Source organism: Panthera leo, chromosome B3, assembly GCF_018350215.1.
Source record: "Panthera leo isolate Ple1 chromosome B3, P.leo_Ple1_pat1.1, whole genome shotgun sequence".
Classification (NCBI taxonomy): domain Eukaryota; kingdom Metazoa; phylum Chordata; class Mammalia; order Carnivora; family Felidae; genus Panthera; species Panthera leo.
In genome coordinates this window covers 25009960-25035932 of record NC_056684.1, presented here as the reverse complement: position 1 = coordinate 25035932, position 25973 = coordinate 25009960, and positions in this window count along the sequence as shown.

Genomic DNA, 25973 nt, shown 5'->3' with positions numbered 1-25973 from the left:
CTAGTAGTGTAAGACCAAAAGTTCATTTAAGAAGCATGGAACGACTATTCTAAGTAGTCAGCATAACCAGCTTTTGTGGACAGCCCAAAAAAGATGACCTAATTCTTACTCTCTAGGATGTTTTTGCAAGGAGTGGTTGTTAGAGGGGAAAAAAAGGTAAAAATGTTGATAATGTGCCTATTAATTCTCCATTCACCCACACAGGAAAACCTGAGGGTGTTTTTGTTGCTTCTTTTCATTCATAATCTACATCTCATCAAACATGATGCTTCTTTTAGTTGATCCAAAGAGCTTCCCAGAGATTCCCCACCTCCTTCTCCTCAACACTATACTCTTAGGTCTGGGCCCAAAACATCCCACCTAAAAGATCATGAACATTGGCTTTCTTAAACATTCAGGAGAGAGACTTTTGGACTGAAATGGTGTCAGGTGCTGGCTCTGACACATCTGAGATTTTCCACTACTCTGTCTATGAAGACTCCTTAAAATGACATATCATGGCCAGAAACTATGACTGTTTTCAGACTGAGATCCATTTTTATCTCCTACAACCAAAGAAAGCAAGCATGGTACAAGCATGATTAAAAAGTCCCCTGTTAGACCACTGGAGATGGAGTTGCCTCACCTCCTGCAAGTAGTGGGATGCCTATATATAGAGAGTACAACTGGGCCCCTACTGCTCCAACTTCAGCCCCTCAACCCATCCCACTCCCCTCAGCCACTGCTTCCACACAAGTTAAAGATACAGGACTCAGACAATAGGGCAGGCATCTCTCAGTGGTAGTAATTCCCCACAGGACTACTGCCTATTGAGAGGGAGGATTCCTACCCTGCAAGAGACATGATCAAAGTGACTGGTGATATTTCTAGTTACATTTTCCTGCATATTCCAGGAAGCTCCCTCCTCCCTTACTGCCATCACCAACTGTAGTATCTTCCCTGCCTATGATGTGTTAGGAAAGAAAAAAAATTTGACAATGTTTAGTATTATGGGGGTAACTTTCTGAATCAGACATAAAACTGCTTCCCACCAACTCCCTCTCCATTTCTCTCTCTCCATGTCTAGATTGCAGATCCAGAAAACAAGCCAGCTCAGCTGAGCTCCTGACAAATTGCTGCAGTGAAAAGGGAAGTCCGTTATGCACAATGCCATTCTGGAACTGCAAAAAGCCTGAAGAGTCCACAGGTCATTATAGAGAAATGCTAGTGGATCACTTGCAAGAATCTGAGGTTCCCACAGAGCACATTACCAATGGGCCTTGGGAAGTGCTAGCAGGTTCTATAGGGAATTCTTGTAGGCTGCTAGTGAATTGTTCATACAAGATCTTCAGGTTCAAGAGGGACAACTGATCCTTCTTTTTAGCTCCTGACTCCCTGGCTGAGCTTCACCAGTGGGTCAGAATAGAAATGCAACAGAGGGATTCAAAGAAAGCTGGGGAAATAGTTCTTAAGTCCCTGCTATGGATCTCAGTCAACAGAACCAAAGATGATGGTGGATAGGGGTAGTTCTTATAAGCCTTGTGACTCCAAGCATGTCCCTGGTGCTGGTAAACAGCCTTGGTGCAGCAAGTTGTTGGAATTTAGAAGACAGAGAGAAATAAAGAGAGAGAAAGCATAAAGCCCTTGGGTTTGCTTTGCTCAGTGGCCCTAAATAACCTTAGAGACATAGATGTCCTCTAACAGTAATCTTTCTAAAGCTAGTAAGGGAGAGTGACACAGTGTGGGACAAGTCCCTCCCTCCTTCAGAGAAATGTGACAGTAGTCCTGCCAGGGTAACTGGATGCAAGCTACAGCTGCAGCCTCCTGGGCACCAAGCCCTCCCCTGCAGGGAAGCTGGCTCAGTTCAAAGCTGTGCCTGCAGCTAGGAAATAGCTGTCTACCTGGCCCATTGCACTCCCCAGCCCTTCCCTCCTTCTTCCTCCCCATATAACTTGTGGCCAGATCCTAAAGGCTTCCCCTGTGACGGATGCAGGTCCTCTAAGACTGTACTTCTTATGTGCATACCCTGCCTGTCAGGACACCACCCAAGCCCTGGAAGGTATTTAAGCCTTCAGATCAGCTTCAACTTACTGGTCAGAGCTGTGCAGTGCCCAAACTGATGTCTTGGACCAGGCAAAGGAGATTTCTACAAAAACTTAAGGAAGAAGTCTTTCTGAAGGCTGACTTTCTAAAGTACATCCTAACAGGCCATGAGGCATGTTTTCCTGATTTGGTGACTCTTGGGACTCATAGCTACATTCAATCCTCCAAGCAGTCCTGGTCAATTGGCATGGAATGACCTTGATCTTGGCCTTGCCTCAGAATAATCAACTGATTCTTGTCACAGTCCCTCAAAGTCTAACCTATTTGGATTCATGATGAACAGCCTATACTTCTCAGTTGTGTCTTAAAAAAATCAAAGCCAAAAACTTATACGTGATTTTCAGGCCCAGCCAGAGACAATTACCAGGCTCTGCCATGCAAGCCTCAAGGAGAGACTTCCCTGCCAATACCAGGTTTGGTGATAACCAGGGCATGGCAGTCTCTGCTAGGAGTTTCAGTCAAGGACTCATGTCCCTCCAACTCTGCCTCTTGGCCAACCATGAACTTATGTACATCTGCATTCTTCACCAAGCGACCTCATTCACAGGCCTCTTTCTGGGCCACCATGCTTGGTTTCTTTGGTGTAAAAGATTAAACTGCATGATGAGTTTGTAAAGAGTCATTTTTTTCTGACCACGAGGTACCCATTTCAGGCATCTTCACAGACACAGTAATAGAAAATCATAGAAGATGTCTTGGCAGCTGCCACCTGACACCATACCAATCCAAAAGTCTCCCTATTGAATGTGTAAGGAAGCCAGCGGAGGCTAATAATCTTTTAAGTGGGATATTTTAGGCTCAGAACTAATGCTATGATAGTGAGAATGGGTAGAAGGGAATCTCCAGGAGCTCTTTAGAAGATCAATTCAATGGAACATCATGATTGATTAGATGAAGATTGTCAGTGAAAGTGTCCCTATTTTTCCTAATATAAGATGTTATAAGGGTTTCAGAATTGTGTGTCAGGACATGGCATGGTGCCTCTGCTAGATCTTTTTATGGGAGAGGGGGCAGAGGGGAGACTAGAAATACTTTTCTCCAATTCTGGTTTAAGTAATTTCCCTGGCCCATCCTGCTCTCCCTTCTCCATACTCCTTCCTGGATCCGTAAAATAGCAGTAGCTATTTTTTCGGGGTTCCCCCAGCAGTGAGATGATCACCACCTACCATATTATGTCTATGGTGAACCACCTGACCCTTAGCCAGAATGTTCATCCATGAACGAAAATAGAAGATGAGGAAACTAGATGAGGAATAGATGAGGAATAGATGATGGAAGATGAGGAATAGAAAGATGAGCACTTTCTCTGGCTTAGCCTCATGCTCGCACAGTCATGGTAGCTTATTAAAGTCTTGAACATTGCTTTCCTTGTGACTTATCTTAACCACCTATTCTGACATGTGGAAGTTCCAACTCTCTCCAGTTCAGCTGACACCCTAAAAAGGAGAAAATACCACTGTAAGCCATTTAGGCTGTATAAAACTCTGCCACCCCTAAAAACTGAGCCAGGAGTTCCACATGCCAGGCTGTGGTCCAGCTGGAGAAAAAAAAGAATGGCAAAAGTACCTTGTGCCTATTAGTTAATAAGTCTTTCATTATTGAGGATGAGTGAAGGCAAAAGCATCAACATGTGGCCTATAACAAAACACTATGAAAGGGGAATAATAACATAATCTGAAGGCTGAGAGATAGGGCAGACCCCTGAAAATTAATTTTGTAAATGACAAACTCACCTAAGCAACCATTTGCTGCCCTAAACTCTTTGTAAAACTACATGATGTTTATGAAACAACAGTAATCCAGGAGGAGAGAAGAGGCTGAGATGAAAATCATAGGAGAAAAGAAGGTGTTGTAAAGGAAACAGTGCCAAATGGACAATGAAAATCTTCTTAGAATGAGAAAAGAAAAACAGAACCAATGTTGCAGAAAACTGAATTCACCATAAAGAGGGCAAATTGAAGGCTGTCTTTGAAATAGCCAATGTGTAGACAGGAAAACACTGAAGGCAGTGCTATTAGTTACAAAGGACAGAAAGGAGAACTTGGAGATAAGAATTAACAAGTTTTTCATGAAGCAGAAACTATAGAAAGTGGAAGAGAAGCAAAAACTATACAAATAATTAAAGACAAACAAGGAGCACACAGCTGGGCAGGACTCACTGAATTCCAGGAAAAGCAGATAAAAAGACACTTTCACATTTTTTCAAACTTATCATCATGTTATTGGCTTAAAAATTCATAAACTTTGTTAAAATCATTTTAAAAGATAGTTTAGGTGATACAAACTTGGTTGAAAACTTCATGAAGCAGGGAGTCTCTGTTCTCAAGGGTGTAGAGAACTGCCAAATGGGGCTGAAATCAGGATGTTTTTATATGACAAAGAATAAAGAACAAGGAAAAGAAAAATATAAAATATTTGGTTGTTTGTGGCCACATAGTCAACTTTGTTTGGAGTAAGAGGAACAAGAAAATATAGAGCCGGGAGGTGGTTTGCCAAATGGAGATTGGCTGCATGTATACACTGCATTTCTGGTCAAGTGGAGCATTTACATGGACATGAAATTTAAGTTGTTGTTGTTGTTGTTGTTGTTGTTGTTGTTGTTGTTTTTAAAGAGAGAGACAGAGTGTGAGCAGAGGAGAGGCAGAGAGAGAGGGAGACACAGAATCTGAAGCAGGCTCCAGGGTCTGAGTTGTCAGCATCAGAGCCCGATGCAGGGCTTGAATTCATGAACCAGGAGATTGTGACCTGAGCCAAAGTCAGATGCTTAACTAGCTGAGCCATTCAGGCGCCCCAAAAGTTAAGTTTTGACTCCCTAATATGCACCTAGGTAAGGCAGCTCCATATTGGTCCTAGAAAATTATTTTAACAACTTCTACATGGAAAAATTATATTATCCAACATATCAGTCTAGTATGGGTTTACAAAACAGAACCACTGCAAAAAATTAAGGGAATAAAAAGGTTTAATATAGGAATTTGGGCTTGTGTAAATGTTGAGGAGTTGAAGGTCTGAGGAGTTGCCACCAGGAAATTGCAAAACAGTCACCAATAACTTTGGCATCAGGTTCTGTGTGAGCTGAGAAACTGAACCTCACAGAGAAGTCACCACACCACAGTGATCTGTCATGACCAACCAAGAATAAGGATTTCTTTTCCTCTTCCTTCCAGATCTCACCTTTCCTCATGCTGGGATATTCCAACCCAGAATCATTCAGCAAAAGGGAGTCTGCAAGTGTAATTCCTGGTATCATGTGACAAAAATAATGCAATTTAGTAATGAGTTTGATATCTTTTTCTCAAGGGAAAACAATCCATGGACTTGGGGAGTACAGTGCTTAATGGAGCAATGGAACGCTCTTCCCAAGGGATTTTGGACAAGATTGAGTTTTACAGAGCATTAAGAGAGGCAGGGTAGAAACGGGGTATGATTGGCCAGATTGGGGATTTCTTTTTAAGGCTAACAAGTCATAGTCTAGCGTAAACTAAGCTAGTTAAAGCTGAGTTGGAAGATTGTGATTGGTATATGTTAGGTTTCCTTGACAGGAAGGCATTTCCCAGGAGTGTAGGCTGATTTAGGTTTAGATTTGTGACATGGGGCAGGGCACTGGGGCACCCTCCATTTTGTGGGTCTCAGTATACAAATTACCTTTATCCCTGACTTCTCTCTCATTATCCCATTCTCTGTGTTCAGTACAGAGGAGACATAAGAAATTCAGCTATCAAAACAAAACAAAACACCCAAACAGTTCACATACAAAAATATAACCAAGTAAAATCAGACCAGCCTCTGACTTCTCTCCACATCAGAGAACAACTGGGCAAGGTTTACAAAACTGGACTCTACTGACACCCCACCCATGTGGGGTGTCTAAAGCATTCTCAAGCCAACAAAGGTCGATCACAATTAAGAGTCTAAAACAGTTTGGATCTTAAACTTAAGAAATTAGTCAGTCAAATATCTTATCACTGGATTCTGCAACTGTGATATTCTGATTTATAAGAAATATATATTTGGTTTCCATTGCTCCTGGTGCCTAACTCCTGAAAACCCTTGTAATTTCTTATATATGAGCCATTAGAGCACATTTTCTTATAATATTTAGTTTTGTTCCCGGTTCCTAAAACAGTCAGAGTGATCAAGGTGAACAAAGTGTCTTTTGTTATTCATAACAAACCCCTTTCAGCCATACCTAAGTTTATGTTAATGAGATGATTTTGGAAAACATCTAGATAACTAGGAGATGGGAGCTGGTTGCCATGAGACCAAATCATGTGATTAGAGGGATGGAACTTTTAGTCCCATTCCCTCTGACCTCCAGGAAGGGTAGAGGGGCTGGAGGCTGTTTTAATCACCAACTGCCAATGATTAAAGCAACCCTGCATACTTAATGAAGTTCCATAAAAATCCAAAATAATTTGGAGAGCTTCCGGGTTGGTAGTCAAGAACATATTCACATTCTGGAAGGATGGGAAACCTAAACTCCACAGGGACAGACACTCCTCTGCTCAGAACCCTGTGTATCTCTTCATCCGCCTGTTTATCTGTATCCTTTAAATCCTTTGTAATGAACTGGTCATCTAGTGAGTAAACTGGTTTTCTAAGTCCTGTGAGCTGCTCTAGCAAATTAACTGGACACAAGGAGGGGAGCTTCCAATTTACAGTCAGTTGGTCAGAAGCATAGGTGACAACCTGGACTTGCTTTTGATGTCTAAAGGCAAGAGGAAGCAATCCTGTGACACTAAGCACTCAACCTATGGAATTTGATGCCATCTCCAGGTAGTGTCATAATTGGGTTAAATTATAAGATACCCAACTGCTACCCTAGAATTGCTCAGTATGGGGAACTCTCCCCCATTTGGTGTCAGAAGTGCTAGAGTGGAGCAGAGGATTGACACTACAGGAATGTTTTCTTTCACAGCAACATTGCAATAAATATTTCTTTTCTCCATGTATTGCTTCCACATATTAGCTTTATTTAGTACAAGAAAATACACCTCTCAACTCTTCCTTATCCTTTCTCTACAGTTCAGATGTGATTCCCACCATGTTTCATAATGAATTAAAATTATTAGTGTTGTTCTGTTTCAATGCTTGCCCTCTTTATAATCCACTACTATCTTGAACAAGTTTGAAGTTTCCTGTTGGCCTTTTTAAAAATTATACATATTATGTTATCAATTATTTTAAAATGTTCTTAGGAAAGGGACAAAATGGAAAACATAAATGTTAAGTGAAATTTCTCAACAGTAGAATTGTGGATGACTTTTAATTTTTTCTCTATACTCCTCTGTATATTGTAAATGCAGTTCAATGAACAAATATTATTTTTTATAGTCAGAAAAAGCTATGCTAATCAGTTAGTATGGAGCTCTTCCTCTCTTCCTTCCTTTCCCTTCCTATGGAGTCTCAGATCATGAGTAGGGTGAGAATGACACCTTCACAGAATGGTGGTCCATCATAGGGTTTTGGAATGTAAGCATGGTGAGAAGGTTTCCTCCTGGAGGAGTGGCCCAGCATGGAGTATCAGAGAACAAGCAGTGTTAGGAAGACAACTATACCTGGAAGGGAGAGCATGGTGGCCGGGATGGGAGATTAATTAATATAGGGAGTTGGTCCCATAAGTAAATATATCAAGGATAAAGGGAGATGAGTTTCTTACTATTGGGGAAAAGAGTTACAAATATGGAAAAGGCAGAAAACTTTTATAAACTTTGTGCTGTTATATTGGTATTAAAGGTATTAGTGTAAACATGGTTTTCAATATAGATAGATAGTATATTGGGTATATAGATAGTTAGATAATAAACACAGAAACAAGTAAAAATGTAAGTTTGTGTGTGTATACATACATTTGTTCCCTAGCTCTGTTCCCTGAAAGAGCCTGGGAGCATTAGCACCACAGTACCAATGAGCACAACCTGTACCCTTGTGTAGTAAAGATTTTTACCTTGTCCAAAGAAAAGTCTGTGCTTTGTCCCTCAGTTTCTAGGAGGTAATCTTTAGATGCTTGAAATATTATGCCTAATAGAATTGTTTTTGTTTGCTGGAGAGTCTTGAATCATAGCAGATGGCCTAACAATGTGAGTTAGGGGAGGAGTTGGCCACATCCATATAAACTTAAGGTAGGGGCCATGCCAGAAAGACTAACAATGTGACTTAGGGTGAAGACTTTGGGTCACATAGTATCAGTATATCTGAAGACTGAGATTAACCATGTGGGCAATCAATCAATCATGCCTATGTGATAAAACCTCAGTAAAAACTCTGGACACCAAAGCGTGGGTGGGCTTCTCTTATTGACAATACCCATGTGTACTCTCATACATAGAATGCCAGGTTAATAACTCATTCTGTCTCCATGGATGGAGGACAATGGAAACTCTGTATCTGGTAACTCTCCTAGTCTCTGCTTCTTCTCTTGGCTGATTTTAATCTATACCTTTTCTCTATAATATGCTATAACCATGAGCATAATAGTTTTCAGTGAGTTGGGTGAGTCCTTCTAGTGAATCATCAAATCTGAAGTTATTTAAGAAAGACCTGAATTTTTAGTTGGTATCAGAGGTTAGGATTCTTTTGGGGGACCATGCTTTCTAACTTTGCAGTTGGCCATATCTCAAGGCCCACAAGATAGCTTCTAAATACCATGCTGCACCAAATGGAACCAGAGCTGCTTAAATAAAAAGCTGAATCAAGGGCAGACACAGGGGCAGGGGCAGGAAAAGTACAAGATGAGTTTAAGAATTCTTTTTGTGCCAGAAAAAAATCCTCAAAGAAGGATGAGAATATGTCAAAAAGATACAGAAATCAACTTGAAGGGGCTCCCATTGGCCAAATCAGGGGATTTGATCTGTGTATCAAAAGAAATAACAATAGTGGTGGAATATAACCTGTTGTAAAAATAGGAAGGCATGCACCCATATAGATATAAATAAAAAAGTAAATTTAAAGTTTGATGAGGAAGAGGTATTTACATAATTTCAAAGTTCTAAAGAACTCTGAGGTTTTACTCTTGCAATGTTATAGGCTAATTGCTGATAGTTTCATGGAGGCTGGAAGAAGACAAAGGACAGCAGGCAGAATGAGCTTCATGGTTTTTTTTTTGGTTCCCTTTTTCTCCCAAACTCCATAGAAACAACATGATGTGGCCCAGGTGGATGCTACCCATCACAACTGAAGAGCCCTGAGCTTAGAAAACTCCAAACTTTTACAATGGCTTCCAAACAATTTGCCCAACATTTGTCCCTGAGTGAAATATTATCTTTATTACTCTGGATGGCAAACAAAGCTACTCTGTGCTCCAGAGGGAGACATTACCTCTGTCTAACAAGGCTGTTTGCCATAAAAGCATGTTCTAAAACCAGGCCAGAACAGGCCTTAAAAAGGTAGCCAGTGCCTCTCAGAGGTGCAGAAATGCAAGAGAACTGTCTTCCAACAAAAGCATTTCCACAAAAAATACTTATCAATTACAAGACTGAAGAAGTCACCTCTCAGTGGAGAATTCTAGCTGACAACTTAATCGAACAACTAGTATGAACGTCATCAGTAAAGGTGCAAATCAAAATTATGCATCCATCTGATAGAATAGGAAGAATGCATATCTCTTCTGCATTATGCCTGCCAAATACCCATAATCAGATTGTAATCATGAGGACACTTTGTACAAACCCAGATGGAGGGACATTCTATCCCAGTACTTCCCTAAGACTTTCTAAAGTGTCAGTCATCAAAGTACTGGAAAGACTAAAGAACTATTACAGACTGAAGGAGACTTAATAGACATTACAGCCAAATGCAACATGTGATTCTGAACCTGACCCCCTTTCTTAAAAGGATATTTGGGAGAAACTGAAAAAAAATTAACTCTGAGAGTCTGAGGATTATACATTATGTTAATTTCATGAAGTATAGTACTCACAAATGATTAAGGGTGAAAAATTCCTTGTACTATACTTCCAAATTTTTATTAAGTTGTAATTGTTTTAAAATAAAAAAAAATTAAGTATTGGATTTTATCATTTTTATATGTAAAGAAGTATACACGTACCTACATGGCTGTAAAAATATATATATTAAAGTGAGTTAACAATGGGTATTCCTAGTAATGAGACAAGCGGTACTTTTTATCCCAACTTTACTAGTCATACTTTCCAATTTTCATACTTAACTGGTATTAATTTCATAATATGAAATATACATGTAAAAGTCTCAGAGGTTATCCATTAGCTTTAGACAGATCCTCCTGTCAAAGTATGTTGAGCAGGGCCCTCCAGGAATTGCATGCTCACAGCCTCACCACATCATCCTCCCCACTTCTCCACAGACTCCTGCATTTCAGACACAATTCATTCCTAGCCCTGCCATATTCAACTATGCATATACTCCCATTGTAGTGTTTACCCTGCTGCCCTAATGATTGCTTTGATTGTTCATGGGGCTCTCTAGATGCCAAGACAAAAGCAGGTACTAGATCTCATTGTCTTTACACCCAATCATTGAAATAAGTTCTGTCCATAAAAGAGTTTGGTGGATGAATGAACCAACATGATTATAATTATGAAACTCCACTGAGGTAAACCTAAACATGCAGGTTTTGTTTCATTTATTCATTGTTTCTTTTAAAAAATGTACTGAATGCCTTTTATGTGCCAAGAAATGAGCTTGGAAGAAGACATTTACTTTGCTTCAAGGAGCTCACAATCTACAAGGTAAGATGAACTATTAACAATTACCAGAGAATGTGGCAAGTGTATACAGACATAGCAATATAGGGCTGTTCTGGAGGTGGGAGTTAGAAGCAAACAAAACAAGTAACCAGGATTTGAAAAAACCCTTACCAGCTCAGCACTCTGTAGCTTGAAGGACATATAAGAAAAGAGTCCAGCACCCATGCCATTTGATTTTTTTTTTTTGCTGTTTTTCTTTGTGTCTATGTCCTTATGGAGCTGCATTGAGGCTCTAATAAATGAATAAATACACCAATAATTCCCTTGGCCCAGATCAAGAAGCCTGGCCATGGTCAGGCTTAGAACAGGTAAGTATGAATATGGGGTGTTGGGAGTGTGAAGACTTGGGTTTTCATCTCAGCTTCGTGTCCTGTGGGCACGTTATCTCATCTCTATTTTCTTCAATTTTTGCAAATATAGAAAAAGTCTGTATATCTTCTTTTCCATGTATATCATAAAACTGTTTTGTCTAGACATTGCCTATACATTTGAGTATCTGTAAATTCTCAAATTCTCAGCCTCCTGATGTAGAATGCACTATTATCTAAGATTTCATAGGATTTCTCATTAAGCTGAAAGAAATAGGTTACATATATACACCTTTTGCATGGATATGAATGTATCCATCCATACCATATACATATATGTTTTCATTTTACATATCAGACATTAAAACACTTACTAAAAAGCACAAACAATATAAACGATGTAAAAAAAAAACTTTTTTAAGCTAGTGATTTTTGATGTCACACAACTGCTCTCCTTTGTGGTGACTGTTGTATTTTTAGCTTCACTTTGATTACTGCTGCTGGAGACAGCTGTTCCCACAATCTACAAGAACGTATGGTGCATACATTCATCATGTGATCATGGATAACCACCATCAGGCATCTTCTCTCACAGTAGAGTTTCACTCTCCAGTTGTTTTCTGCATTCTCTTATTAGTTATCCCAGTACTGGAAAAACAAATCTTCCAGCCAGGTTCCTGATTTCCACATTAATCTATTATTCAATAATAACATTCCTTACAGAGCTGCGTTAATTAAAAGCAAGCACCACAAGAAACCTGTCACTTCAAGTGTCATTTGTCACAACAACCTGATGTTCCTTTCTTTCTGTCATTTTTAGAACTTTGGTTACCATGGCAACCTATGGCCCCTTTTATATATAGCATCACTTATATTCAGTTGGTTTATTTTATTTCCTTTTTTTTTTTACCATCAGGAAGACAAGCTGGTTTTTTTTCTTTTTTTCTTCTTTTAACAAAGCTCATAATGTGTTAGAATAATCAGGCATAATGATAGGTTGATTCACAAACGAATATTACATGTTAAATGAAAAATTATTATCTTTCAGCTGTATATTAAAATGCTCTGTTTAAAAAATAAAATCTCTACAAAGAAGCAAGTCCAGGTTTAATCTCCCAGGTGCTGGCTCATTAGAAGTCTATAGCCCTAGGATGTAATTAGTATCCCATAAAGTAGCAGATAAACAAAACAACTGTGGGTTTAAGGGAAATTCAGGTGTGCATAACAAGCAATATTCAGCCTTAAGCTGGCCCCATCCACTCAGGAGTTGTGGGGCTCACTGACCCAGCCCAGGTCACTGCTGGAATTCTCAGTGCTTCCACCCACCACTTCCTTAGAACCAACTCCAATATTCAATGAGGACAAAGCTTTTCAGGACAGAAAGTTGGGGAAAAGTAGGCTTCTGCAAGGTACAGATGACATTCATGAAGATTCCTAACTACCTACCATCAGGGAGAGATGGGAAAGATACACCACAAGAGGGTACTGTGTCTGATTGCAGTATCGAACCAGTTTCCATAGCCAGCCCACCCTACTACATCCACAAGTAGTTCTCAATTCTCCCTATGCCCTTGTACCTTCTAATCTGTTCAGTCTCTTTATTTCCAAGATAATCCAGGTCTCTTCTCATTTTGTTGAAGTTTTGGGGTAATAGTGGGGCTCATGGGGTTCAGAGCTGATGGCCAAGAAAGAATTCTTAAAGACGTCTTTGGTGCAAAAAAAGGTGATCTCATTAAAGCACAGGACGCAGAAAGAGCTGCCCCTGGACCCTGAGGAGAGACTGGTTATATACTATGGAGTTGGAGGAGGTAAAGTCCAGGGGAAGTTTCCAATGAGATTTTCATATGCTAAAGAAGACTCACAAGGTACTGGAGCTACTGTCAAGCTAAGGTTGTTTTTCCCTCTAGCAAAGCATTAACATTAAGAAGGTAGAGTTTCCTGGAGAAATGTTTTACTCTGCCAGCCTCAAGTATTTGTCAGTGGGCTGCAGTTTATAAGAAAATTTAATTTTATCTGCTATTTCCTTCTGCCTTTGTTTCCCATATGAATCTGACTTCACTTTCTAATTGTAAGCTCCTGGCCTGGACTTACCTGTTTTTTCTCCCATCCAAGTCCTGTTTCCTTGTTGACTAACACCTTAGTTCTTAGCAACCTCTTTGCTTTTTAATCTCTGTACCACTTAGCAATTAAATATATGGCCTCCTTTCATTTAGTTCTCCATATATTCATTGAGCATTTACTATGTGCCAAGCCTTAAAGAGGCACTTGGAGAGAAAGATAAATAAATTCAAAATTTAGGCTTAAGAGCTTTCAACTAGTTGGGGGAAAATCAATACAAAAAGAGGTAATTTCAGTATAATTTAGTGAAAAAGAGATGTTCACACATTAAGCAGGAGTGCAAACTATCTTTAAGAATATCTGGCGTTTCTTAGAGAAAAAAAATGCCAGAAATGAATCTTTAAAAGTGAGGAATATGTAACAAAGAAAAGAAAGGGTATGAGGGCTCTCCAGGCAAAGGAAGAGTATGGACAAAGACCTGCAGGCATGGAACATTGGAGGCTATACAGGAAAACACCACAGGTATTGCTAGAAAAAGGAGAGATGGGGAGTTGGAGATGTGAATAGCAACCATGTATTAAAGATCTTTGCTTGTCTTGAAAAGGAACTTGGGATTCACTTAGAAAATAAGAAAGAGCCATTAAAGGGTTTGGGCTTGGGTATGACATGTTTGATTTTTTTTTTTTTTTTTTTTTAGCTTAGGATGTTGTACAACCGTAGGTCCCTCAATGTTTCCTGGTATATGGGCAATTTGTAATGCTTTGATTAGGTGGTATTTGTTTTTATTATTATTATTATTATTATTATTATTTTTAATGCTTTTATTTATTTTTGAGACAGAGAGAGAGAGACAGAGCATGAGCAGGGGAGGGGCAGAGAGAGGGGGAGACACAGAATCTGAAGCAGGGTCCAGGCTCTGAGCTGGCAGCACAGAGCCCAACGTGGGGCCTGAACTCACAGACCGCGAGATCATGACCTGAGCTGAAGTCGGACCGCTTAACCAACTGAGCCACCCAGGCGCCCCGATTAGGTGGTATTTGAAAACATAATTTACTTTTTAATTTTTTATATATCCCACAATTTAAAATATATAAAGACAAGAACTCTAGAAATATATGAACTTGCTAAGAACCACTCTGCCTCATTTTCTGTGACTTATTGAGATAGCCACAAGAGTAGTGTACAGAAAAACCCTAGATGTGAAGGTATGATTAAAAGCAACCTGTCATCAAAAACGTCTAATATGGATTGACTAAAACTTTGGGGATAAGTGAAAAACAGTACTCATAAGGAAACTTATAGTTGTAAATACTTTCATTAAAAAAGAAAAATCTCAAATCAATGACTTAAATTTATATCTTAAGGCAATAGGAAAAAAAGAACTAAACCCAAAGCCAACAGAAGGAAATAATGAGGATTGGAGCAGAGATCATTGAAATAGATAATAGAAAAACAATTGATAAAATCAGCAAAACCTAAAGTTGATTCTTTGAAAAAAAATTGGTAAACTTCTAACTATATTAACTTAAAAGAGAGAGAAGACTCAAAATATTAAAATCAGACATTAAAAAGAGGACATTACTACTGACCTTACAGGGGGGAAAAAAAAAAGGAATATAAGAGAACACTGAACTATTTTATACCAACAAATTAGATAACCTAGATTGTTGGGGTTATTACTGAGGATGACGATGTTATACACAATGCTTAGCTAGCTAAAATGTAACGTGGATATTTCCGGTGGGCTGCAGTTAAACTTGAGAGGTGCATGGGTCTGTTGGAATGCCAGAGGCCTGCTTAACTGCCCTGATTGTGGAATGCAAGGCGCGGGGGGAGGGGTGGTCTCATGTGTTTCTGCAGTCCTTGGGGAACTCAGTTATCTATACATTGTATGCAAAGTTTAGCAAAACAGTAGGACACATAGAACCTTGCAGTATATCTATAATTTGATTAGTCTCTTGTGATTGTTTGTCTTTAAGTCATGCACCCTTTGTTTTTGCATGCTTAAAATGTTATACGCCTTCTGTACACAACAAGCCAACTGAGATTCGTGATTGGCTTGACACTGCAATAAATGAGAATCTGAGTGAGGCGAACGGGGTCTTCAGCTAGGAACGTTGACCCCCATGCCTTCTCTCTTTCTTAGCAAAGTGTGGAGTAATCTTTCATCCAGTTGGCGCAAGATTTGCTGGGCATTCCCCGCACTGGATGAAATGGACAAATTCCTAGAAATGCACAAACTACCAAAAGTGACTCAAGAAAAAATAGAAAATCTGAGAAGACCTAAAGCAAGTAAAGGATTGAATCAATAATCAATAAACTCTCAACAAAGAAAAACCCAAGACCAGATAACTTCACCTGTGAATTCTACCAAACATTTAAAAAAGAGTTAACACCAATCTTTCTCAAACTTTTTCAAAAGTAGAAGAGGAGGGAATACTATCTAACTTCTTTGATAAGACTAACATAAACCCTGATATTAAAGCCAGACAAAAACATCATATGAAAACTACAGGCAAAAATATCTTATGAATATTGAAGTAAAAATCAACAAAATCCCAAGAATTTAAGACTGGATCACCATATGAAAATAAAGCAAAGTAATGCATCACATTAATAGAATGAAGGAAAAGGACTAGTTTCAATAGATGCAGAAGAAGCAATTGACAAAATCTAGCACCTCCTCATGATATAATCATCTACTTATCTAGGTAGATAGGAACTTCCTCAACCTGATAAAGGCTATTTATCAAAACAAAAAACAAAACAAAACAACAACAACAACAACAACAAAACAAACAAGAAAAACACAATTAACATCATATTCAATGATGAAAATCTGAAAACTTTCCCCCTAAGGTCAGGAATAAGAAAAGGCTGCATGCTTTTGACATTTGTATTTAATATTGTACCAATAGTTCTAGCCAAAACAATTAGGCAAGAAAAAGAAATAAAAGATACTCAGGGGCACCTGGGTGGCTTAGTCAGTTAGGTGTCTGACTCTTGGTTTTGGCTCAGGTCACAATCTCCCGGTTTGTGGGATTGAGCTCCACATTGGGCTCTGTGCTGACAGCATTGAGCCTGATTGAGATTCTTTCTCTCCTTCTCTCTCTCTGTCCCTCCCCTGCTCAAAATAAACAAATTTTAAAACTTTTAAAAAAGGATATTCAAGTAGAAAAGGCAGAAATAAAAGTGTCCTTATTTATAGATGATGTAATCACATTTTGGGGAAATCCTAAAGAATTAAAAAAAAAACAAACTATTAAAGCTAATAAAAATTCACCAATGTTGTAGATATAAGACCTATATAATAGTAATAAATGATCTGAAAAGAAAATTAAAAATCAATTCCCTTCACAATAGAATCTAAAATAATATAGTATCTAGGAATATATTTAACCAAGTAATGCTGTAGCCACATTAAAAATTCCAAAATAATATTGGAAGAAATTTAAATAAATGAATAGAAAGACATACTGTATTCATAGACTGGAAGATTCAGTATTGTTAACAAAACCACCCAAAACAATCTATAAAAATAATGCAATCTCTATCAAAACTCCAGTGGCCTTTTTTACAGAAATGGAAAATATAATACTTAAATTTATACGGAATTACAAGAAACACCAACTAGCCAAAACAATATTGAAAAAAAAAGTTGTAAGACTCACATTTCCTGATTTCAAAATAACTACAAGTCTACAGAAATCTGAATCTTGTGGTAGTAGCACAAAGGTAGATTTAGAGACCAATGAAATAGAGTTGAGAGTCCAGAAATGAAGCCATATATCTATGGGAAATTGATTTTTAACAAAGCTGCCAAGACCATTCATCTTATTAAATTGACAAAGGGTTTGAACAGACATTTCTCCAAAAATTTACAAATGGCCAACTAACACATGAAAAGATGTTCAAAACCATCAGTCACCAGTAAAATGCAAATTAAAACCACTGTGAAGTACCACTTCAAACTCGCTAGGATGACTAGCATAATTTTTTTTATTTAAAAAAGGAAAGTAACAAGTCTGGCAAGCATAGGGAGAAATTTTAATCCTCATACATTGCTAGTGGGAATGTAAAATTTTCAGTTATCTGGAAAACAGTTTGGTGGTTGCCAAAAAGTTAAATATAGAATTACCACATGATTCATCAATTCCATTCTTAGATGTACACCCAGAAGAATTGAAAAAAAAAAAAAAGGTCCTTAAAAAATTAGTGTACACACATGTTAATAATAGCTCTATGCACAATAACTAAATGGTGGTAACAGCCCAAAAGTCAATCAGTGGATGAATAGGTAAATAAATTGTAGTATACACATATAATAGCAAATTATTAAACCACAAAAAAAGAATGTTACAATATGAATACATCTTTAAAAACATTATGCTAGGAGAAAGAAGCCAGACTCAAAAGGTCACATACTGTATGATTCTATTTATATTAAACATTCTGGATAGATAAATTCATAGAAACAGAACACAGATTAAGGTTTACCAGACACCAAGGACAGGGAGGAATAAGGAGTAACTGCTAATGGGCATGGTATGCTTTCTTTTGGGATGGTGAATATATGTTGAAATTTGACAAGGTGATTGATAGTTGTACAAATGCCATTGTACAAAATGACACTGAATTTTAGACTTTAAAAAGGTTAATTTTAGGGGCACCTGGGTGACTCGGTTGGTTAAGCATCAGACTTCAGCTCAGGTCATGATCTCGTGGTTCACAAGTTCAAGCCCCACTTTGGGCTCTGTGCTGACAGTGTGGAGCCTGGAGCTTGCTTCAGATTCTGTGTGTGTCTCTCTCTCTGTCCCTCCCCTGCTCATGCTCTGTCTCTCTCTCTCTCTCAAAAACAAACATTTAAAAAATTAAATAAATAAAATGTTTAAAATGGTTAATTTTAATGTTATGTGGATTTCACTCCAATAAAAAAGAAATTAAAAATTCTAAAGACACATCTAATATGAAAAAAGAATTATACAATTTTAGATTCAAAAGCAACTCTAGAAGCCTCTGGTCCAAGCCTCTTGCAGAAGGTATTTTTGAGTAATTGGTTAGCTATCTTTACACATTTCTGAGAATTTACTTTCTACTTTGCTTCTTTTCACCTAATCCCCATTCCCATGGTTCCAATGGGAACATTTGGGCTTACACAATTGGACAACAACACCACTCATCCTCTCCCATCAAAAGTCAATAATCTTGAAATGAGCACATGATCCAGACAGGTCAACCAGAGGTGTTGTTCATCTTAAAATTTGAAATCTGAACTAGGACATTTCAGTTTCATTCTGGCTGACTTCTTCAAATGAAGAAATGTAGACCGAGGCTGCAGATGATATATTCCACTATGTTTTATCAGGAGTCCTGAGTAGAGAAAGCTTATGAAGAAAGAAAGACAAATTAGTTTTACAAAGAGGATCATTCCTTGGAGCAGTTCTTTCCTGAGATCTGGTTGTTCCCCAGAATTTGGATTACATGACAGACCCTGTAACTCCCCTTAATTATAATTTTTCCATGTAAGTTATTTGAATGGACATTTGTGTCTTGCAACCTATACACTTTTCTTATGCAGATGAGAAACCAAAGACCATGTATGATTTAACTATAAAAATTATTTAATCATAATTTGTTAAGCATTCATGAGAAGCATTAATTCTAAGAGGCTTAATTAAGGAAATTAATACCAAGAAATGATTATGTTGATGCTATTATTATATTTGTTGATTAATATTACCAGAAAAATAAAGTGTGCTTAAAAAACAAAAGGAACAGCTCTTTGTCCCTGCATACAAGCCCCTAAAAATCTAGGTAGAAGGCAGAAGATGGCTGCCAGACATCTTATGGTTGACTTATGGGTAAAAAGCGACAAAATCTTGACAAAATGGAGAATAATTTTATTTCAAAAAAGAGTTATGTAAAAAAAAACCCTCCACAAACCTTAAGAGACTCTTAAATACAGACAGCAAACTGAGGGTTGCTGGTGAAGTGTTGGGTGGGGAGATGGGCTAACTGGCCAATGGACATTAAGGAGGGCACTTGGGATGAGCACTGGGTGTTATATGTAAGTGATGAATCACTGAATTCTATTCCTGAAATCATTATTACACTATATGTTAACTAAATTGGATTTAAATTAAGAAAAAGTGTTTAAAAAAAAGAAAATTCCAGATTATAAAATCTGGGTTTTAATTTATTCACTTCATTAAGTATATCTTTGTCTGCATTTATAAATAGTCACACATTCATTGAAGTTTTTATTTAACAGGTACAATTTTTCATTTAATTTCATCATTAAAATATATTTTTTATTTTCTGTATTCATTTGCAAATGTTAACAGTGTAGTTACAGAGAACTAAAAAGATGTATTTCATAAAAATTCCTCACATTTTATTTGTCTTTGTAATATTAAAAAAAAATCCAAGACACAATTTGTTCTTTGGAGTATAGATCCTTCTGTATAATAAAGAAAGCAACTCCATTAATTTTTCTCTCCCAAGGCTTTGACAAATATATAATCAGGGGAAAGCTGTGTTGGTACAGGTCTTCCCCGTAAATTATATATACAAAATCTTCAGTTCATTTTTTAAGGTTTGGAAGATGAAAAACTAAAGTTTACATTAATACATCTGTCAAAAGACTGATAGTATAGGCATGGAAAGAAAGCACCAAAATGTAAACTAGAGAGTGAATGAATGGGATTCACTGACACCTGATTTTATTGCTTATACCTGAGTCCATTTTTTTTTCAACATATGAAATTTATTTTCAAATTAGTTTCCATACAACACCCAGTGCTCATCCCAAAAGGTGCCCTCCTCAATACCCATCACCCACCCGCTCCTCCCTCCCACCCCCAATCAACCCTCAGTTTGTTCTCAGTTTTTAAGAGTCTCTTATGCTTTGGCTCTCTCCCACTCTAACCTCTTCTTTTTTTTTTTTTTTTCCTTCCCCTCCCCCATGGGTTTCTGTTAAGTTTCTCAGGATCCACATAAGAGTGAAAAAATATGGTATCTGTCTTTCTCTGTATGGCTTACTTCACTTAGCATCACACTCTCCAGTTCCATCCACGTTGCTACAAAGGGCCATATTTCGTTCTTTCTCATTGCCATGTAGTACTCCATTTTTAATTGAAAATTTTTTAAAATCTGAGTACACAGTTGAATTTAAACTTGTATTGAAGGTGTTTCTTAATCATGGAAATGATGCTACTATGTATATGCCTAAGTCTGTTCAGGAAAAAACTATAACTGATTTATAACTGATGTGTTCCCTCAGTGACTATTATTTTCTAAGACAACACAATGAAATCTGTAAAAGCAGTCTTAGTTCCCTCACTACCTGTTGTTAATGAGGAATGTAGAGGTAAAAGTAAACAGGAAGTCAAAAACAAAGTCACATAGTTTATTTCTGTGTGTGTGTGTGTGTGTGTGCTTGTGTGTGTGTGTGTGTGTGTGTGCTTGTGTGTGTGTGTGTGTTCATGGAAGTATGCATGGAAGAATGGAAGGTCAATAGAAATAGAGGATCCCAGAAAATCACAGATTCATAAGACGTTGAATTTGGAAGACCTAAAAGAGTTTTCCTTGAAGGTCTAGAATGCTAATGCTACCTGTTTAGATGCCTCATATAGTAAGGGATTTGTTCTACTCCATTCACGTGTTCTTTTAGTAATGTGTCCAGTGGCCAAAGACACAAAGCAGAAATTCCAGCCCTAAACACTTACTTGTAAGTGCATAAATCCAGTATCATGCCAGCTAATCTTCCATATGTAGCTCAGGACTCTCTGAGGTGCAACACTGAAAAGAGTTTCCATTTCCACCAGCTTAGCATCCCCTATAGTAAGTAATATTATTTTCACCTACTAGGTGCTGCCAAATTGTGGTAAAATGAACTGGTCACCAGAGTAAAGAATCTTCAAGAATTTAAATAAGTTCATTGGGCATGAGATACATAAAGTCAATCCTTTGCTTTTTAAGCCTAAGTCTGTCATCCTCTCTTATTTCATTCTTGCAACTTCTTCCAACTTCATCTGGAATTCCAGGTATAGGGTAGCACATTTCTTTCCAGACAAAGTTACCCACATGCACAATATAAAGTAACAATATAAAGCTCACTTTTTTCGACTACCATTCACCGATATATTAATTACATAGCTTCTAGTGGGGGTAGGATGGATAGATACAATAAGACAGGAGGTGGTTGAATAAGGTAACTTTGGTTCTGTTTCTGTCATAGCCTTGAAATGTATGTCTTCTCAATGACTGGCTTATTCTTCTGTGAGTATAATTGGTATTTGTAAAATCATACCAGGAGAGTTGATAAGTCCCAAAAGCAAATAGGATTATTTTTTTCTACCCACAAAATATGCAGAAAATTCCATAAATATTTCTTCTCCAATAAAGCTCACAGCCCATTCTACATTTTTCTATTAAAAAAAAAAATTCCTGTCCTAATTGCTTGAAAATCTGAACCCTGCCCCAGCTGGAAAGATATGTGTAGTACGTGAAAATTCCCTGTGGCAAAATCATTTCTGAGGCAGTTCACTTTGCATTTCATACTCAGACCAGGAGGCAAATTTCAATATAGCTCTTAACACCCCAGGGCTTTCATGGCAAGTGTTAAAGTTGGGGTCTCTAGTCCTGTTTAAAAAATATCTAAGACTTCATTTAGAAGTCATTCTAGTTTCTTTTCAAGTGTCATTCAAGACTGGATCATAATCTGTAGTTCAATATTTCCTTTCCATGCTATTTTGAGCCCTCTTGTTCAAAACAGATTTATTTTGTTTTAATGTCTCTCTTGCTCTTGCTGGTCAGGTCCTTATTGAAGTTTAGCTATTTGCATTGCCATATCCCAATGTAACATTGGAGAAATGAGCTAGTTGTCAGAAATGGAAAATTATGGAGATGAGCCTTTCTTCAGGGAGGAATTTAGGAGAAATAAGGATAGGGAAAGCCTTAAACAAACAAACAAAAAATAACTCATAGCATATATTGACAGAAACATTAATAGTAAATTAAGAATAAATAAGATATAAAGGAGACAAAGACAAAAATGAAGAAAGAGCTATTTCAGAATAATCTTTGCAAAGTTTTAAAGAAAAAAATCTGCATATTATTAAAGTAAGTATGAGATATGAAGGCAAATGCAGGTTTTGAGAAATTGCAAACATTTTAGCAGCATTTTCAGAGGGCTTCAGGATGCTCCTTTGTTTATCATAGAAAGTTGGAGGAATCAGAGGTAACTGTTGAACTGGTTGCCAAGACTTACGGAGCCCCCACTGCCTGACCTGGCAGATGCCTCCACTGGGATCAGCATCTGATTAACTAATTTTTAACAGTAACATAAAGCAAGAAGTTAACAAAAGTACTGAAACATACTTTGAAAAAAAAAATAACAGATTCAAACACACAGATAATAAACATGTATTTATCCACAAATCTTATCTGTAGACCAAGATCTTTTCTTTGAACATGATTGTAGCTCTTTGTCTTCTTGCATTAACCACACTTATAGTATAGCAACTCTGTTTGTCAGCCAGTGAAGTGAACAATTTAAATACAGTTGCAAAGTAACTTCAGTGTAGAATCTTTCCAATTTTTTATTTGCATTTGATATCTGCTTATTCAATAGCAACATAGTCTTTCAAAAAGCAATATATTAAATTTTCATAAAAACAAGTCTATTTTAAGATTGTTTTTCCAGGGATTGTGTAATATTTCATTACAATAACAAGTATGCTGCTTATAATTGTACAATATAATGAAATAGTACTTACAAGACTCAGAGGTTGGACACAGCCTAGTGGCCTTGAGCATTCCATGACTGTGAAGTCCACTAACTCTAGGAAGTAATGAAGATCTGTTACTCTCGGACTCCAGTACATGGTGGTTGGGTTAGATTATATCCACTGTACCATGAAAATGTAGATAGGGCACCTACTCTCATCTGCTCTGGTGCAGAAATGAGAAACATCCAAGGACAGTGTAGTACACAAGAGAAATGAGGAAAAGGCCAACATAAAACTAGACAACAGAGGGCACACAAAGACATGAAAAAAATAGCATAAGTCATACAAAAATATCAAGGAATTCTAATGGAATTAAAAAAATTATTATTACAATTTTAGAAATTACTTAATTTGGGGGCAAAGAGAACTACATTTTGTATTTTGAATTAGCACAATGTTCAATAGATTAAAAGCACAGTTGCTCTAAATTAACTGTTTGATTTTTCATTCTTGTTTCTCATTGAAGATCCCTGTTGTTGACTAAACACCACCCATGGAACACTCAGTGAGTACCATAACCAAGCTAAAGGCAGCAGAGAACATAAGTGACAGCTCCACTCCACTCCCCATCAGCTCTAAGAGCATATATCTCAGTCACTGTCTTCTTAAAATGACTGCATGAGGTGATGTCTGTAAAAACATCCTGCTGTCCCATACCACAAGTCATCTTTGTGTTAGAGTTAGCATACCGTGATCTGTAGCTAATACATTAGACCATATGCGTCTTGAAGAGGGATGCTATGCCTTACTCATTTGTGGTATCACCACGTTATAACTAGTATATGCCTTTTCCATCATGGAGACTCAACAAATTCTTGTTAAATTAAATTTAAAGATTTTCTGATTGTAAGATTATGCCTCATGTATCCCATTTGTCCCACAGACATGTATGCTTCTAATGCTTTTCAATTATTCTGTGATTGTGGCAGATATAAAATAATGAAATGCTAAGAATCAAAGTCAGTTTAAAATTTTACATTTTATTAGTTGTTTTCTCACAAAAGACCAGAAAAACCTAGAAGCATAAAGTTAAGGAAGAGTAAGGGTTCTTTGATATTACATAAGTATCTGTAGATAAATTACCCTAATCCTGTATAAAATACACCTAAATTTAAGTAATACTGAGATTTCTTAAAGTTTTATTCATACTTGAAAGAAAATTTGGGATAGCAAATAAATATTGAGGATACTAGATACATTAGAAGTAAATGTATATGAAGCCTTTCACTTTCAGATTGGTTTTTAAAAACTCATATAATACAATGTCTATAACTAGGAGTTTAGAAATTTTCTGGTGAAGACAAGATTGTTGTGTTACTATTTATAATTTCCTAACCTATCTGGAAATTTGGGGCAAGTCAAGCATGTTTCTTTTTTTCTATTTTACTTTACATTAGCCCTTATCTTTAAAAATGATGTATAAGGTATAGCTATTAACTTAATTAAAATTTCATTTATATGAGAAATTTTGTTGAGCTCTTGAGAAGGTAAAGAAATTATAACAATTAAAATGATAATGAAATTCTTTTAATGATAAATTCTGGATGTATAATTATTAGAGAGCATTATAAATAATAGTTTCTTTCTTATATGTAATATCATCCTGGTAGTTCCAATAAATCTGTCTCTTTTCTGCTTCAATACTGGATAATGGATAATGCTTCTTACACAAAAGTCTTGATTCAGAAGGCCTGTATACAGGCTGGAGCAGTGAAGTTTTAATATTTCCATAACATATCATCCAACACCTCCATTTAGTCCACTGCTGCTTTGTTTGTTTGTTTGTTTGTTTTGTTTGTTGGTACTGATTACTTAACTCATAATTTCTTAATAAACTTAATCTATCCTTTCTTCATGGGGCTCATTTATTCATTAGCATTCCAAACAGAAGAAACAGAGGAAACAAACTAAAATAACACTCAAGCTCATCCATTTTCTTCTTGTTCAATGCAGATAAAATTTTCTAAACTCTAGGGGTACCTGGGTGGCTCAGCCGGTTAAGCGTCCAACTTCAGCTCAGGTCATGATCTCACTGTCTGTGAGTTTGAGCCCCGCATCCACCTCTGTGCTGACAGCTCAGAGCCTGGAGTCTGCTTCAGATTCTGTGTCGCCCTCTCTCTCTGCCCCTCCCCTGCTCATGCTCTGTCTCTCTCTGTCTGAAAAGTAAATAAAAAATTTAAAAAAATTAAACTCAAATCATCTCAAAATCATGTTCAAATCTCACTAATTCTCAAGGCTCCAACTATTTCTTCTTTTTTCATAACTCCAAATAGACACATTAATTTTTCATCTCCCTCCTGTTTTCTGAACACCTCATCATGGTGTCTTACAGGCAATTCAATTTCAGTGCTTCAAAAGCTATGCTCATATTTCTCCCCCACAAATCTGTACTTCTTTTTGGCACCTGTCTTGGTTAATTACATCACTATTCACCCAGCAGCTTAAGCTGACAACTTGAGAGGTCTTTGGGGATCACTGACAGATGGAGAGGCAGGAGAGAGTTGGGTGGAAGAAAGTAAGGACAAAGCTAAGTCCATCCAACCACTACCTTCTTTCTACTCTGGATCTTCACTGTCATTTCAGAAGACCAAGGCCTCATCTGCCTTCCTTTGTTTGCTTGTGACACCTTCATGGTCACGTTCTATAGGTTCTCCTCTAATAAACACTTTATACTGTGGCCAGATTTATGATCACCAAACACAGATCTAATGGAGTAATTATCCTTCCTAAGAGCCTTTAGATGACCCCTCCTCCAAGATTAAGGCTATAGTCTGACTCTCTCCTTTTTCCTGTCAGCATCCCCCTCTCCTACTGCCACCTCTTCTTGAATCATCTCTTCATGTACCATCCCTTTATTTACCCTCCTTCTAGCCACTTGAAACCGTTCATTCTTCTCTCCAAGTAGTGTCACCTTTTGACCTTGCTCCTTTCTATCATACTTTTCTCTCATCTTAGAATGCCCTCCAATTCCATTTCAACCTTGACTTCCAAGCTCAAATGTCAACTAT